We start from the raw sequence: 16,970 nt of genomic DNA, 5'->3' as shown, positions 1-16,970 counted from the left end.
ATGCCTATGTGTTTGATGGAGCACCTGTCTTTTTTCCGCCTCCATTGGTCATGCCCTGAGAGGCCAAAACAGTAGCCTGAGATCTAAGACCTGGGCTCAAAAGCAGGTCCCAGTACCAAAAACATAAAATAGTTTTGACCCATACAGAAGAAATCCAGGCATACAACTGCCATTTAACAGGTATCATACATCATTTTTATTTAGATCAAAAGACGGAGGAAGAAAAACACATGCGAGGTTGATGAAGCTTGAAAGTACCCGTAGGGTCGCAGCACTGGAAGGTGATCCGAAAGCGGAAGATAATCACCCTGCCGTGATCCTTCCTGCTCTCAGACGCCACCCGTGTGCTGCTCTGAACACTTCTTCAGCTACTTCGCCGACCTGTCTCACCCCTGCCGCCATCATCTCACTTCTTGCGTGGGTTTTCTGCAAAATATTCCAATCATGTATTTCTTTTTGAGAAACAAATTCACAGATACACAAGGATCATTAACCCTGTTATTCTCAAAGACAACACTATTTCTCAAATTCCAGATTGTCCAACAAATAGCAGATATCCCTATCATAACTAGTCATCTCTCTTCTCTTCCGAATTTCTTGACCCAGGCTCTCATTATAAGATCTAGATCATCTGGGATCTCTGCCAAATTAAAAGCACATTTTAAGACATTCCACAGCAGACGAGCTACAAAACAGGAAAAGAAAAGGTGGTTTATGCTTTCATCATGTCCACAAAATGGGCATTTTTTATCCCCTTTCTACCCCCTGCATAGCAGATTATCTTTTGTGAGAATGATGTTTCTGAGAGCTAGCCACATAAAGACTTTAACTCTACGTGGCATTTTAATTTTCCACATATATAAGTGTAGATATTTAATACCATTTTCTATCAAATGTCTGTAGAAATACCTAACTGTATACACTCCATTTTTCGTCAGTGTACACTTAATCTCATCTTTCTTATCATTCAGAACAGTCGAACTACAAGCTTCTCTAATGTACTCCCAAAGATCTTTCGAGTCCCCCATCAGTGTCCTTCTAAAATGCATGTTATCTATCCCTTTTTCAAAAACTTCACTCATAGTATTTTTTTATCAAAACAAATGTTGTAGAGCCTAGGGAAATTCTTCCTCAGAGGTGCGGACCCAATCCACCAGTCCTCCCAGAAACGAACACTTTTCCCATTGCCCACTATAAATTTGCACAAAGAAACAAAATGTTATCTATGTTTCAAGAGTTCTTTCCAAAACTGGGAGTCCCCCTATTTGGCAGAAATGTTACTAAGGTTTTTATTCCCCTGATATTTACTAACAATAACCTCCTGCCATAGTCCCTCAGTAGTTTATAACTTCCACCACCATTTACATAACAGGGCTTTATTCATATGATTGAGATTCTGAATCCCAAAGCCTCCCATGTCTTTTGGTCTGCAAACCTTAGACCATTTAACTAAATGATATTTTTACCTTTTGTCATTTTCCTGCCACAATAGCCCGGCTCTAAAGAAGTCCATACGCTTATTAACTCCATTTGGTAAACCATAGAATGACATCATAAAATATGGTATGCTTATTGATGAAGATTGTATCAAAATAATTCTACCAGCACTTGCAAGTAATCTACCTTGCCAACTTTCACATTTTCTCTCCATTTTATCCTCAGGAGGTTTCCAATGTTTATTTCTAATACGTTTCTCATCCACAGGTAGACCTAGATATTTCATAGGTAGGGCACCCACAGAGCATGTAATTTTTTTCCGCATATTATTCTTTTTTATTGATGGCATCGCCAAAAAGGAACAACTCACTTTCATGGAAGTTGATCTTCAGACCAGACATTTGTTCAAAAAGGCACAAAATATATTTAAAATTATTGGCACTTTCCAAATCGTCTTGCACTGAGAGTTAGTATCATCTGCATATTGTAACATATTTACCCCATTTGGAACATTTTCATTAAGCACCCCTTTTACTAAACCATTTCTTCTTGCATTATCTAGCATAATGGCCAATGCATCAGCAACAAGGTCAAAATTAAGGAGGGACAGAGAGTCCCCCTATCTCAAACCCTTATGAGTAGGAAAATATTTGCCCAAAGTATCATTCACTTTGATACACACCATCCCCCCCTAATAGTCCCCATTACCTAGTCTATCCATTTGTCAGGGAACCCCTTCATTTTGAATATCTGGAAAAGAAAGGACCATTTTATTTTGTCATATGCTTTTTCAAAATCTATTTTTAGCAAGAGACCACTATGTTTCTTCTTATGTATATTGTTTAAAGCTTCATGAAGATCAAGACTCCCTCCATAATATATCTGCCCTTAATGAAAGCAGTTTGAACAGGCGATATGACTTCACCAACCACTAGGTTTTGCATGTTCATCAGAATTTTTGTGATAATTTTGAAGCTGACATTCAGTAGACATATAGGTCTAAAATTTTGTATTTTGTTGGCTTCTTTCCCCTTAGGAACCAATGTGAAAATCCCATAGTTCAATCTACTAATATCCACTTTTCTTTCTGCAAAATCATATAAGAGGGCTTTAAAATCATCTTTCACCAACTCCGAGTAATGTTGATAAAATTCAACAGTGAATTCTTCAGGCCCAGATGATTTGTTATGTGCCATCTTAAAAACCACATTTTTAATTTCTTCTAAAGCGAATTTATCAATCTGCATTTCACTATACTTTGTAGGTATCTTTTTTGCATTATCTACATTAAGAGATACAAAAGAATCATCAGGTGGACCAAAGAGATTTTTGTAGAAGAGAGTGATATACTCCATCAAGTTTGTATCTCATTCTATCTCCCCTTCATCTTGTTCCAGCCTATTTATTCTATTTCTTCTATGTCTCCCATTAGGTTTGGCATGGAAGAATTTGGTATTACTGTCTCCCTCTAGAATTTCATCCACTTTAGCTCTCTGTTTCCACTTGGCTTCTTCTAGTTGAAGAAGTCTATCAAGTTGAGCTCTCAATTCCATTTGCTCTTTTATATCAGCAGCTGTATGACCATTTTTTTCACAGTGCTTATCAATTATATCCAGTCTTATCATAATATATTTTTTCAACTCTCTATACCGTGCATTCATATTTCTCTTCCAGTCTTTAAGTTTGGGTCTAAGCAACCTAAATTTACCCAGAAGTCTATCTACATTATCACCACTAATGCTTGGATCATTCCAAACATCATGGACAATTTTGTCAATCCCCTCCCTCAAGAACCAAGCATTTTCAAACCTGAAAATAGGATCACTTTTCTGCATGTCCCTAGAGTCCAAGAATAGAGGGGTATGATCAGATTTCTCTCTAGTCACTGCAGGAATCTGAGTTAAAGGGTATGTCTCTTCCCACTCAGTGCTGCATAAGATTCTATCTAATTTTTCAAATGTGGGAATAGGAAAGTTATTCCCCCATGTGAATTATCTTCCATGCATCTCAAGTTCCCTAACCCAACCTACTCCAGGATGGCATTAAACAAGAAACTCCAATGCCCAGGAGAGCCTGGTTTGTTTTTCTCATTAGCATTTCTAATAATATTAAAGTCACCCCCAATCAGTATGGGTTTGATGCTGTATTGAAAAATTCTAGATAGCTCAGCCAGAAAAGCTGCTTTTTTTCCTGGCTGAGCATCTCCATATATAACTACTAGGTCCGAGATCAGCCTGATTTTTAAATCTTGAGTAGTCATTTTAATATGATAGTCTCCTTCATCTTGAGAGATTACATCTAAAGTGGTGTAATTAATTAACCCCAAGCACGATCCACCAGATTTCCCCCTAGCGGGGGTGAAATGCTAGTGAAAGTCTCTGCCAGCACAAACTTGTTGCAGGTCAGTTCTAGAAAAACTGTTATCTCATGGTCTCTTGCAGACCCAGGAAGTCAACCTTTTTATCCATGATCATTTCTCTAAGAAATACTTTTTTGATGTCCCCCCAAAACCTCTCGTATTCCAGAAAATGCCTCTCATCTTTTTCTTTTTCTTTTTCTTCCTAGCAGAAGATCCCAAAGTTTTTATAACAGAAGCAGTTTTAACCCCAGAACCTCTGGTGTTTCTGCTCCTATCTTTTCCTTTTGTGGAGGAGAAACCCCCCCTCAACATATCCCAATGTTCCTCTTCCTCTCTTTCTTCATCATTATCTCCCTGTTCCAGCAAATCCTCCATACCATGTTCCCCAGTGTCAATGATGTCAGTTTCCTCAGGTAAAGAGGTTTGTTTTTGATTTTTGTTATACTCAGCTAACCACAAAACAACTCTAGCTTGTTCTATAGCTTTTATCATATTTAGATTATGTTTAACCACCTCAAGTTTATTACCCAAACTGACCCCAACCCCTCTAGCAATTTTTGGGAGATAACTATCAGGAATAGACAAAAACCAAGGAGAGAAAAGCTCACCATAATTGTATTTGTTGGCTGCTCTTTCTTTAGCCAACTCTGTAATGTTAGAGTCCTCCTTTCCCTTCAGTCTATCACATCTTCTCAGTCTTTCTTCCTCTTTTAAGTATATTTCTCACTTCTCTGCTTTCTTTATCTTTGTTCCAAAGGAGTCAGTCTCCTGACTGGCAGTATAATGCACTGGTTCCATATATCCCAGGCCAATAGCTTGTTCCATCAGATCTAAGACTGTCATCACTTCTCCTTCCACTTGTTTGTTCCTCTTGTCAACTCTTCATCAATAGCTTCCTCCTCTTCTCCTCCTTCTGATTTTTTCAGAAGACTGGGACCCCCTCACATCATCAGTCACTTTGAAGTTGATCTGTAGTAATTCATGCTGTCTTCTGACCTCTTTTCTAATGTTTTCCTTATAATCTCCATCTCTTTCCTTTTCTTCTCCTCCAGCACCAGTTGTGCAGTTTGTCTAGCAGCAAGCTCTTCTGCCTTTTGTAAGCTCACCATGAAGCTGTATTCATCTCCCTGCACCCCTCCTACTGTCTCTGTCTCCATTCTATCTTTTGTTGTTTCAATCATATGGTTTTTTCCTCCTGCCTTTTGCACCACTTGTTCATACTGTTTCAGCCCCAAGCTTCCCAGGCTAATATTTTTTCCAAGATTCAGATTGTTTGCTTCTCTTCTGCATATCATTCTCTCTGTATTTAGCAATGTTCTCTAAATCCAAATATTCATAAATCTTCCTCTTGTTCCCCTCATCAAACCTGTACCATCCCTATTCTACAACTAAATCAAACTCAAAGCCTATGTCATATAACAACAAATCTTTTGTGGTTATTTCAGTTCCTGCTGGGATCTTATGTAAATCTCTCACTCCCACTTTCACCTTGATTTCCTCTTTAGAGTGAATATGTTCCACATCCACTTCCACTACAGGTCCTAGTGCAGAACTAATTTCACGCACCCCTAAAAAGGGTCTCAAGGTGTCAGGTTAGGAGCCCCCCACATTTTGATCCATATAGAATGTAGTTTTCCTTTGGATTTATCATCTGGACTCCAAAAGTCTACCTTCACCATCGCCCCAGTACCAAGCAGTGTGAATTTTTCAAAGTTTTTTAGCTCCACCAACTTGGCCTTGTTAGGAAATCTCATCAAAAAAGTCTTAGGGCTCTGAAATTTGGGTCTCCAAGTCCAGCCCCACTCAAACATCTTGCTGAAGCCATAAGCAATTGTGGTTTCATTCAGCTGTCTAGGGTGTACTGCGACTAATGCCATAGGATTTGTATGTTCAGCAGCTACAATGCCTATGGTATTTTGTACCAGCAGACACCCCAGCCCTCTAGCTCCATAGCCCACATACTTGGCCACTGGTTTGTCCTGTTTCAACACTATGCATTCCTCAGTATTGTGATGGCCTCTGACAAACCACACAAAACACCTTATTCTTGCATTCACTTTTCAGATGACCTTGCTCTTTACATTTGACACAGGAAAGCTCCTTATTGCTCCCTGATTCTTGTTTCCTGCTTCTTTACCCCCTTCGTCTTTTGTCACACCCTGTGTCTACAAAACCTCTTGCTTTGGCATGTTTGAGAGCAAGTACTGATATTGTTGAGCCATTTGTTCCTCTGGTATAAAACCAAATTGTCTAAGGCCCATCCCTACTGGCACCATCTGAGGGAAATTAGTGTTTCTCATCATTGGAAAGCCTCCCGACATTTGAACATGTCCCCCTGCATCCCCATTTGTTGCAGGCTAGGATTGCCAACAACAAATCCATTTCCAGATCCATTCCCGCCATTCCCGGGCTGAAACCCATCAGTATCCCTACCCTCCCCATAGATGTTCCTTCCCCTCCAGAGCCGCTGCTATTGGTCCCAGATCCTCCTCTGTAGTTTCCATCTCTATCTCTCCTATCATAACTATCTTGATCTCTCACATCCTATCTGCTGAACCCTCTCTCAGAATTGCCAAACCTGCCGTTGAAGTTGTATCTCCCTCCAAAACCAGCTCCTCTCCCTGGTCTTGCTCTCCAATTATCTCGCCTTCCTGCCATCTCCTCCTCCTTTTCCAATATCTTCTTCCTTCCTTAGAACCCCCCCCCCCGCCCAACTCGCCGCCGCCGCACTCCTGTTAGGGTCGGGTAGGTGGAAGAAGTCTGGGTCTGGTATGCAAGGTGGAATCCCCCTTTATATAGGGCCACTCTCACTTTTTCCTCTAGACCACCCTTGCCGTCTTTCCCATTGGGCCTAGAAGCTTTGAGGCCCAAATCCCCCATCTCTCTCTGTGTCCTGGGGTCCATTTTCCTTGTTTTCCCCTATCCTTGTCCCCTTTATGTGTAATTTCTTTCCTTTGAACTTCATCAGCAGCTTCTTCTAGCATTGTATTCTCAGGAATCCCCCCACTTCGCATACTCTTCTGAACTACCCCCATCTCTCTAACTACCCCTCCCTCCTTACTAAAATTATTCTGTATAAGGTTTCCCTCTTCTATATCAATGTCACTTAGATATTCTAGGAATCTAGGAAGATCCCAAGCTTTCGGGGATAGAGGTTTAATTTTTATCAATGCCATCCCAATTTCACTATTATGATATTTCCCCCAATTAGGGGAATCAATAGAAGTACATTTTTCCTGACAATCAATCAGAATTTTCCTATTCTGTCTCTCATCTATCATTTCATCCCTTTTTAAGAACAAGCTCGGAATGTATGGATTTAGTTTTTTCTCCATTCTACAATTCATCCGCCTAATTCGGCATTGCATATCAATTTCATGAGCCCCCCCCCGCCCCAGATTAATATATATGAGGTATGGAAACGGGCACATGATGATTGATAGTACCTGAAACGACGACGTCCCTGTCACAACCGTTGTCTGAATCCTCACTAGCCAGCCCTAGAAGCCGTTGCTAGCAGTGAAGGATTCAAGCATTGATTTCAGCGAGGCGTGCCGATCGGCGTGGCGTAGGAGTTGGTGGAGGCGGTGCGAGTCGAGCGGAGCGGCGTGGCATCTGGGCCACCACCTGCGATGGATGCTCCGCCGCGTCATCGTGCGTCACAATTGGGGCCATGGCAGAGCCTGGAGCAGGAAGCGCCAGGACCCCCTCGCGAGATGTGAGAGTCAATTCTCTCATGGCTGGGGCGAGGCCCGCAGTCTTAAAGGAGGTGAACGCCACCCATGTCCTCGCCACGGCCCTCACCGGCGAGTCCGCCTTGTCCATCTCCCACATCAGGACCTCTAGCGGGTGCTTGCGCCTCCCCCGCCCGAAGAGCGACCTCTCCTTTGCCATTGTCAAACCCCTCATGAAGCGCCTTCGCCTACGTGTACATCACTTTTTTTCTTGTGTATACCATGATCCGATCTCTCGCAGGCGAGCTCTCTAGCGCGCATCCCTGCCTGCAAACCTCAACAACTTCTCCTCGCCGATTTCCACCATCTCACTCGCCGCAGACGCCTGCTGGAGGAGCAGACGCAGTATGAGGAACGAGATGAGGTAGGTAGGAGGAAGCAGGAGTGCGCTCACCAGATTTCCAGCCCTGATTTATTTCTCCACCGGCCGCACTTCCACCCTCGCCGGCTCCCGAGGCGACCCCCCAGTCGCACCGCTCCTCCTCGATGTGCACGACGTGACACGGGAAAACGGCCGTGGCACCAGGGGCTAACACGACCCCCACCAGCACGCGAATCCATCGTGTAGCCACGCACGTCGACAAGGTGCACCGTCGGCGGGTGCGCACACAGCACCACCTCACCTCGGTGGTACCTGAGGACGCTCGCTGCCCGGAGATCCACGACGAACCACGCCGACCATCTCTGCGTATCGATGTCGCCAGAGGCGTCGCCAGTGACGTGTCGGGCCATCATCGCCAGAGGCCCTCGACCTATCTTCTCATAACACACGTAGGGGCAGGAAGGTCCAAAATAAGTCAATTACACCACCGATGCTTGAACTTGGCGTGAAAGAAAAGTCACTTTAGTACTAAAACTTGTGGCATACATTGAACGGGTGCCAAAACATGGCTCAGGCGTGCATATATGGTGCGCTTCATGGTTCGAACGTGCGATCTCAGCGTTAAAACGTGTGTCGATAACCACCCGACAAAATGAATTTTGATGTGCTATTTGCATACACCGACTTTATGGTGTTTAGCCTTAAACAGAACACTGCCATTGCGACCCATTTTGTGGTGTTAGGTTTTTTCTTCAGAAATTGCAAAACACATGTAAATTATAATCATGCGTTTTAAATATCATACATAAAAATTAAATATATTAAATCATGAAAATGTTCACTTATCAATTTAGAAAATATCCATTCACATATGATATATCCATATAATTTAATTATGAATTTCAAACTTTCATATAACAATTTACATATTTAATAAAAATAATAAAGTAATTCCAAAATTTTCATATATTTAAATAAATTCTCATATGAGCCTAAAAATTTTCATGATTTTAATAAAATAATCATGTAGTGTATAAAGTATTCAAACCTTTAAGAAAATTTTATGTTGTTTTAAAAAATGTTCATTTGTTTTAATAAAGTTTATGTGTGTTTCAAAACATATTCTATTTTTAATAAAAAAATGAGCTTAGTGTTCACACAATTTGCAGATCGTCAACTGGACATTATTTAAATTATGCAACCGTTTTTATAATTCATTAATATTTTTTAAGTTCAACCAATATTTTTTCATATAATATGTGTTTTTTTAAGTTATGCTACTTCCTCTCTATTCAGATTAAAATAGAAAGGACATAAACTGTGTGCATGCTCTTAGGACTTTAAAACACGTTAGTTTTGTAGCCTTCCTGCGCGCTCCGGGAAGGTTTTTTAACAAACAGGGAAGTTTTTGGTACGCCTGCTACTTCCTTTCCTTCGGATTAAGAATTTAATTTATATTGGTCGGGTTAAAGAATATTAAGAGTTTGTGTCCATATATGACAATAAAATTTGCCGGGTCGTTTGGCAAGCACCGTCTGCAGGTTTCAACGAGGCTGTCGATTCGAACCCTGAAAAACCAGCGGTTTTTACTTATTATTTCTATGATTTGTTCTCTTTGGCTGACAGGTGGGACCTGGCTTATGAGGAGAAAATACACATGGTCCAATAATCATGAGGACCCCACTTATGCATTATTGGACAGAGTGTTGGTCTCTCCTTCTTGGGAAGGAAATTTTCCTTTAGTGCATACTGAAGATTTATCTAGGCAGCTCTCTAATCAAACTCCTTTGCTTATCAAATCTTGAGAGCCTCATGTGAGACCATACATTTTCAAATTTTAGAATTGTTCGTTCCAAAGGACATACCTGGATGAGATAGTTGAAAAGGTGTGGAAAAGAGATTATCTTGGAAAAACCCTTCTGAACAAAATTCAAATAAGCTGAGAAATCTTAGAAAAGTGTTGAAACGTTGGAATCTGAATGTTGAGGCTGTTAATAGAAGATATAAGAAAATTTTGACGGAGGAAATTGATAGGCTAGACAAGTTGGGGGAAAGTGATATTTCAAATGAGGAAACAAAGGAGATATAAAAAATAATGCCGTGATGATTTGAAATTTATTCTGAAAGATGAGGAAACTAAATGGTTACAAAGATCTCATTATAAAGAATTATTTGAAGGAGACTCAAATACTAAAGACTATCATGTTAAGGCAAATGGGAGATTCAGAAAAAATAGGACTGTGAAGTTGCTACAAGATGAAGCAGTGATTGAGGGGCAGGATAACTTGAAGGATTACATTACCAAATTTTATCAAAACTTATTCAGTGAATCTGAAATTCAATCCTTGGAACCGAACCAAGATGGTGTGGAAACAGTTAGTGAGGAGGAACAAAAATTCCTTACTAAGAAATTCACTATGGAAGAGTTGAAGGAAGCTGTCTTTGGTATGGAAAAAAATAAAGCGTCTGGGCCTGATGGTTTTAATATTGAATTTTATCAGCATTTTTGCAATTTGGTTAAAGTGGACTTGTTTGCATTATTGGAAGAATTTTATGATCATAGATTAGACCTTGGTAGGCTAAACTATGGAGTAATCTCTCTTTTACCCAAAGGGAGTGATGTAGACATGATTCAAAAGTTTAGACCAATTTGTCTTTTAAATGTTATTTTTTAAGATTTTTACCTAGATTCTGGTGAATAGACTAATCCTAATAATTACTGGAGTTATCAAGTCCTCCAAAACCACTTTTATAAAAGGTAAATATATTTTAGAGGGTGTACTGGTTTTGAATGAGACTTTGAATTCTATGCACAAAAAAATATGTCTGGTGTTCTCTTGAAGATTGATTTTGAGAACGCCTTTGACAAGGTTAAATGGCCTTTCCTTTTGCAAACAGATTGATTGGGCAATAGATTGATTGGGCAATGAAGACTGTATCGGGGGGAAAGTGGCAGTCAATGTTAATGGGGGAGATAGGCCTTATTATTGTAGATATTCTATCTCTCCTCTGTGGTAGGGGTCTGCGGCAGGGGGATTCTATGTCTCCTTTGCAATTTGATCTTGCTGTAGATATTCTAGCAATTCTATGTGACAGGGCTGTTGAACATGGATTTATTAGTGGGCTTGCTAGAAATCACAAGGATAACGACGTGTCCATTCTGCAATATGCAGATGACACTATAATTTCATTCCAGGGTGATGCGTGAGCAGAGGCCATGGCGTGGCGCGCATCCGCGACTACCCTGGCTCGATGCTCGTGATGACTATGCTACTCGACCGCCAAGGGGATAAGAATGCTGCCACGTCCACCCAGCCAAACCCTAGCCAATTTGCCCCTCCGCCCGTGTCGCTCCTCTGTTCTCCTCGCTGCACCGAGCTGCCTTCGCCATTGATTCAGCGCCCCCGTAGCTGATGTCTACTATGCAACCTTCTTCTTGTAGACTCGTGTGGGCCTCCAAGCGCAGAGTTTTGTAGGACATTAGCAAATTATCCTCAAGTGGATGACATAAGGTTTATCAATCCGTGGGAGGCGTAGGATGAAGATGGTCTCTCCCAAACAATCCTGCAAACAAATAACAAAGAGTCTCTTGTGTCCCCAACACACCCAATACAATGGTAACTTGTATAGGTGCACTAGTTCGGCGAAGAGATGGTGATACAAGTGCAATATGGATGGTAGATATAGGTCTTTGTAATCTGAAAATATAAAAACAGCAAGCTAACTAGTAGTTAAGGTGAGCGAAAATGGTATTGCAATGCTTGAAAGCAAGGCCTAGGGTTCATACTTTCACTAGCACAAGTTCTCTCAACAATGATAACATAATTGGATCATATAACAATCCCTCAACATGCAACAAAAGTCACTCCAAAGTTCCTATCGCGAGAACATAAGATGAAATTTCTTGTAGGGTACGAAACCACCTCAAAGTTATTCTTTCCAATCAATCCATTGGGCTATTCCTATAAGTATCACAAACAGCCCTAGAGTTCGTAGTAAAATAACACCATATGACACACATCAATCAACCCTAATGTCACCTAGATACTCCAATGTCACCACAAGTATCCATGGGTCAATTATACGATATGCATCAAACAACTTCAGATTCATAATATTCAATCCAACACAAAGAACCTCAAAGAGTGCCCCATGATTTCTACCCGAGAAACAAGGACAAAAATGTGAATCAACCCCCATGCATAGATTACGCCAATGTCACCTCGGGAATCCATGAGTTGAGTGCCAAAACATACATCAAGTGAATAAATAGAAGACCCCATTGTCACCACGGGTATCTCACGAAAGACATACATCAAGTGTTCTCAAATCCAATAGTATTCACTCTGATAATAGTCAAACCTCAAAGGTAAAACTCAATTCATCACAAGAAGGTAGAGGGGAAAACACCATAAGATCCAACTATAGTAACAAAGCTCACGGCACATCAAGATCGTGCCAAATCAAGAACACGAGAGAGAGAGAGAGGGAGACAGAGAGAGAGAGAGAGAGAGATCAAACACATAGCTACTAGTACATACCCTCAGCCCTGAGGGTGAACTACTCCTTCCTCGTCATGGAGAGCGCCAGGATGATGAAGATGTCCACCGGTGATGATTCCCCCCTCCAGCAGGGTGTCAGAACAGGGTCTTGAGAGGTTTTTCATGGCTACAGAGGCTTGCGGCGGCAAAACTCCTAATCTAGGTTTATTTCTGGAGGTTTCTATATCGTCTTGCAACGAGAAGATGGTATCATCTACATATTGTAACATATTTACCCCATTTGGAACATTTTCATTAAGCAACCCTTTCACTAAACCATTTCTTCTTGCATTATCCAGCATAATGGCCAATGCATCAACAGCTAGGTCAAAATTAAGGGGGGACAGAGAGTCCCCCTATCTCAAACCCTTATGAGTAGGAAAATATTTGCCCAAAGTATCATTCACTTTGACACACACCTTCCCCCCTAATAGTCCCCATTACCCAGTCTATCCATTTGTCCAGGAACCCCCTTTATTTTGAATATCTGGAAAAGAAAGGACCATTTTATTTTGTCATATGCTTTTTCAAAATCTATTTTCAACAAGAAAGCACTATGTTTCTTCTTATGTATACTGTTTAAAGCTTCATGATGTACCAAGACTCCCTCCATAATATAACTGCCCTTAATGAAAGCGTTTGAACAGGCGATATGACTTCAACAACCACTAGGTTTTGTCTCTTCATTAGAATTTTTGTGATAATTTTGAAGCTCACATTCAGTAGACATATAGGTCTAAACTTTAGTTTTTTGTTGGCTTCTTTCCCCTTAGGAACCAATGTGAAAATCCCATAGTTCAATCTATTAATATACACTTTTCTTTCTACAAAATCATCTAAGAGGGCTTTAAGATCATCTTTCACCAACTCCCAGTAATGTTGATAAAATTCAAAAGTGAATTCATCATGCCCAGGTGAGTTGTTATATGCCATCTTAAAAACCACATCTTTAATTTCTTCTAAAGCGAATTTATCAATCTGTGTTTCACTATACTTTGTAGGTATCTTTTTTGCATTATCTACATTAAGAGATACAAAAGAATCATCAGGTGGACCAAAGAGATTTTTGTAGAAGAGAGTGATATACTCCATCAAGTTTGTATCTCCTTCTATCTCGCATTCATCTTGTTCCAGCCTGTTCATTCTATTTCTTCTATGTCTCCCATTAGGTTTGGCATGGAAGAATTTGGTATTACTATATCCCTCTAGAATTTCATCCACTTTAGCTCTCTGTTTGCACTTGGCTTGTTCTTGTTGAAGAAGTCTATCAAGTTGAGCTCTCAATTCCATTTGCTCTTCTCTATCAGCAGCTGTATGACCATTTTTTCACAGTGCTTATCAATTATATCCAGTCTTATCATAATATATTTTTTCAACTCTGTATAACGTGCACTCATATTTCTCTTCCAGTCTTTAAGTTTGGGTCTAAGCAACCTAAATTTACCCAGAAGTCTATCTACACTATCACCACTAATGCTTGGATCATTCCAAACATCATGGATAATTTTGTCAATCCCCTCCCTCAGGAACCAAGCATTTTCAAACCTGAAAATAGGATCAGTTTTCTGCATGTCCCCAGAGTCCAAGAATAGAGGGGTATGATCAGATTTCTCTCTAGTCAATGCAGCAATCTGAGTTAAAGGGTATGTCTCTTCCCACTCTGTGCTGCATAAGATTCTATCTAATTTTTCAAATGTGGGAATAGGCAAGTTATTCCCCCATGTGAATTATCTTCCATGCATCTCAAGTTCCCTAACCCAACCTACTCCAGGATGGCATTAAACAAGAAACTCCAATGCCCAGGAGAGCCTGGTTTGTTTTTCTCATTAGCATTTCTAATAATATTAAAGTCACCCCAATCAGTATGGGATTGATGTTGTGTTGAAAAATTCTAGATAGCTCAGCCAGAAAAGCTGCTTTTCCTTCTGGCTGAGCATCTCCATATATAACTACTAGGCCCCAAATCAGCCTGATTTTTAAATCTTGAGTAGTCATTTTAATATGATAGTCTCCTTCATCTTGAGAGATTACATCTAAAGTGGTGTAATTAATTAACCCCGAGCAAGATCCACTAGATTTCCCCCTAGCAGGGGTGAAATGCTAGTGAAAGTCTCTGCCAGCACAAACTTGTTGCAGGCCAGTTCTAGAAAAACTGTTGTCTCATGGTCTCTTGCAGACCCCGGAAGTCAACCTTTTTATCCATTATCATTTCCCTAAGAAATCGTTTTTTGATGCCCCCCAAAACCTCTCGTATTCCAGAAAATGCCTCTCATATTTTCTTTTTCTTCCAAGCAGAAGATTCCAAAGTTTTTATAACAGAAGCAATTTTAACCCCAGAACCTCTGGTGTTTCTGCTCATATTTCACTATTATGATGTTTCCCCCAATTAGTGGAATCAATAGAAGTACATTTTTCCTAACAATCAATCAGAATTTTCCTATTCTGTCTCTCATCTATTATTTCATCCCTTTTTAAGAACAAGCTCTAAATGTATGGATTTAGTTTTTCCTCCATTCTACAATTCATCCACCTAATTCAGCATTGCATATCAATTTCATGAGTCCCCCCAGATTAATGTACATGAGGTATGGAAACAGGCACATGATGATTGATAGTACCTGAAATGACGACATCCCTGTCACAATCGTCGTCTGAATCCTCACTAGCCAGCCCCAGAAGCGGTTGCTGGCTAGTCAAGGATTCAGGCATCAATTCCGGCGATGCGTGCCGATCGGCATGGCCTCGGAGTTGGTGGAGGCGGTGCGAGTCGAGCGGAGCAGCGTGGCATCTGGGCCACCACCTGCGGCGGATGCTCTGCCGCGTCATCGTGTGTCACAATTGGGGCCATGGCGAAGCCTGGAGCAGGAAGCGCCAGGACCCCCTCGCGAGATCTGAGAGTCGATTCTCTCATGGCTGAGGCGAGGCCCGCAGTCTTAAATGAGGTGAACGCCACCCACGTCCTCGCCACGACCCTCACCGGAGAGTCCGCCTGGTCCATCTCCCACATCAGGACCTCCAGCGGGTGCTTGCGCCTCCCCCGCCTGAAGAGCGACCGCTCCTCTGCCATTGTCAAACCCTCGTAAGTCACCTTCGCCTCCACGTACATCACTTTATTGCTTGTGTATACCACGATCCGATCTCTCGCAGGCGAGCTCTCTAGCGTGCATCCCTGCCTACAAACCTCAGCAACTTCTCCTCGTCGATCTCCATCACCTCCCTCGCCGCAGACGCCTGTTGGGAGAGGAGCAGACGCAGTATGCGGAACAAGATGAGGTAGGTAGGAGGAAGCAGGAGTGCGCTCACAGATTTCCAGCCCGGATTTATTTCTCCATCGGCCGCACTTCCTCCCTTGCCGGCTCCCGAGGCGTCCCCCCAGTCGCACCGCTCCTCCTTGATGTGCGCGACATGACACGGGAAAACGGCCGTGGCACCAGGGGCCAACACGACCCCCACCAGCACGCGAATCCATCATGCAGCCACGCACATCAATGAGGCGCACCATCGGCGGGTGCGCACACAGCACCACCTCACCTCGGTGGTACCTGAGCACGCTCGCTTCTCGGAGATCCACGACGAACCACGCCGGCCATCTCTACGTATCGATGTCGCCAAAGGCGTTTCCAGAGACGTGTCGGGCCATCATCGCCAGAGGCCGTCGACCTATCTTCTCATAACACACGTAGGGGCAGGAAGGTCCGGAATGAGTCAATTACACCACTGATGCTTGAACTTGGCGTGAAAGAAAAGTCACTTTAGTACTAAAACTTGTGGCATACATTGAATGGGTGCCAAAACATGGCTCAGGCGTGCATATACGGTGCACTTCATGGTTCGAACGCGCGACCTCAGCGTTAAAACATGTGTCGATAAACACCCGACCAAATGAATTTTGATGTGCTATTTGGATACACTGACTTTATGGTGTTTAGCCTTAAACAGAACACTGCCATTGCGACCCATTTTGAGGTGTTAGTTTTTTCTTCAGAAATTGCAAAACACATGTAAATTATAATCATGCGTTTTAAATGTCATACATAAAAATTAAATATATTAAATTATGAAAATGTTCACTTATTAATTTAGAAAATATCCATTCACATATATCCACATAATTTAATTATGAATTTAAAACTTTCATACAACAATTTACATATTTAATAAAAATAATAAAGTAATTCTAATTTTTTCATATAATTAAATAAATTCTCATATGAGCTTAAAAAAATTCATGATTTTAATAAAATAATCATGTAGTGTATAAAGAACCTTTAATTTTTTTTATGTTGTCTTAAAAAATGTTCATTTGTTTTAATAAAGTTTATGTGTGTTTCAAAACATATTCTATTTTTAATAAAATAATGAGCCTAGTGTTCACACAATTTGCAGATCGTCAACTGGACATTATTTAAATTATGCTACCGTTTTTATAATTCATTAATATTTTTTAAGTTCAACCAATATTTTTTCATATAATATGCGTTTTTAAGTTATGCTACTTCCTCTCAATTCGGATTAAAATAGAAAGGATATAAACTGTGTGTATGCTCTTAGGACTTTAAAACACATTGGTCTTGTAG

The sequence above is a fragment of the Triticum aestivum genome, chromosome 4B (genome assembly GCF_018294505.1).
Source record: "Triticum aestivum cultivar Chinese Spring chromosome 4B, IWGSC CS RefSeq v2.1, whole genome shotgun sequence".
NCBI lineage: Eukaryota > Viridiplantae > Streptophyta > Magnoliopsida > Poales > Poaceae > Triticum > Triticum aestivum.
Note: the sequence above shows the minus strand (reverse complement) of the source record.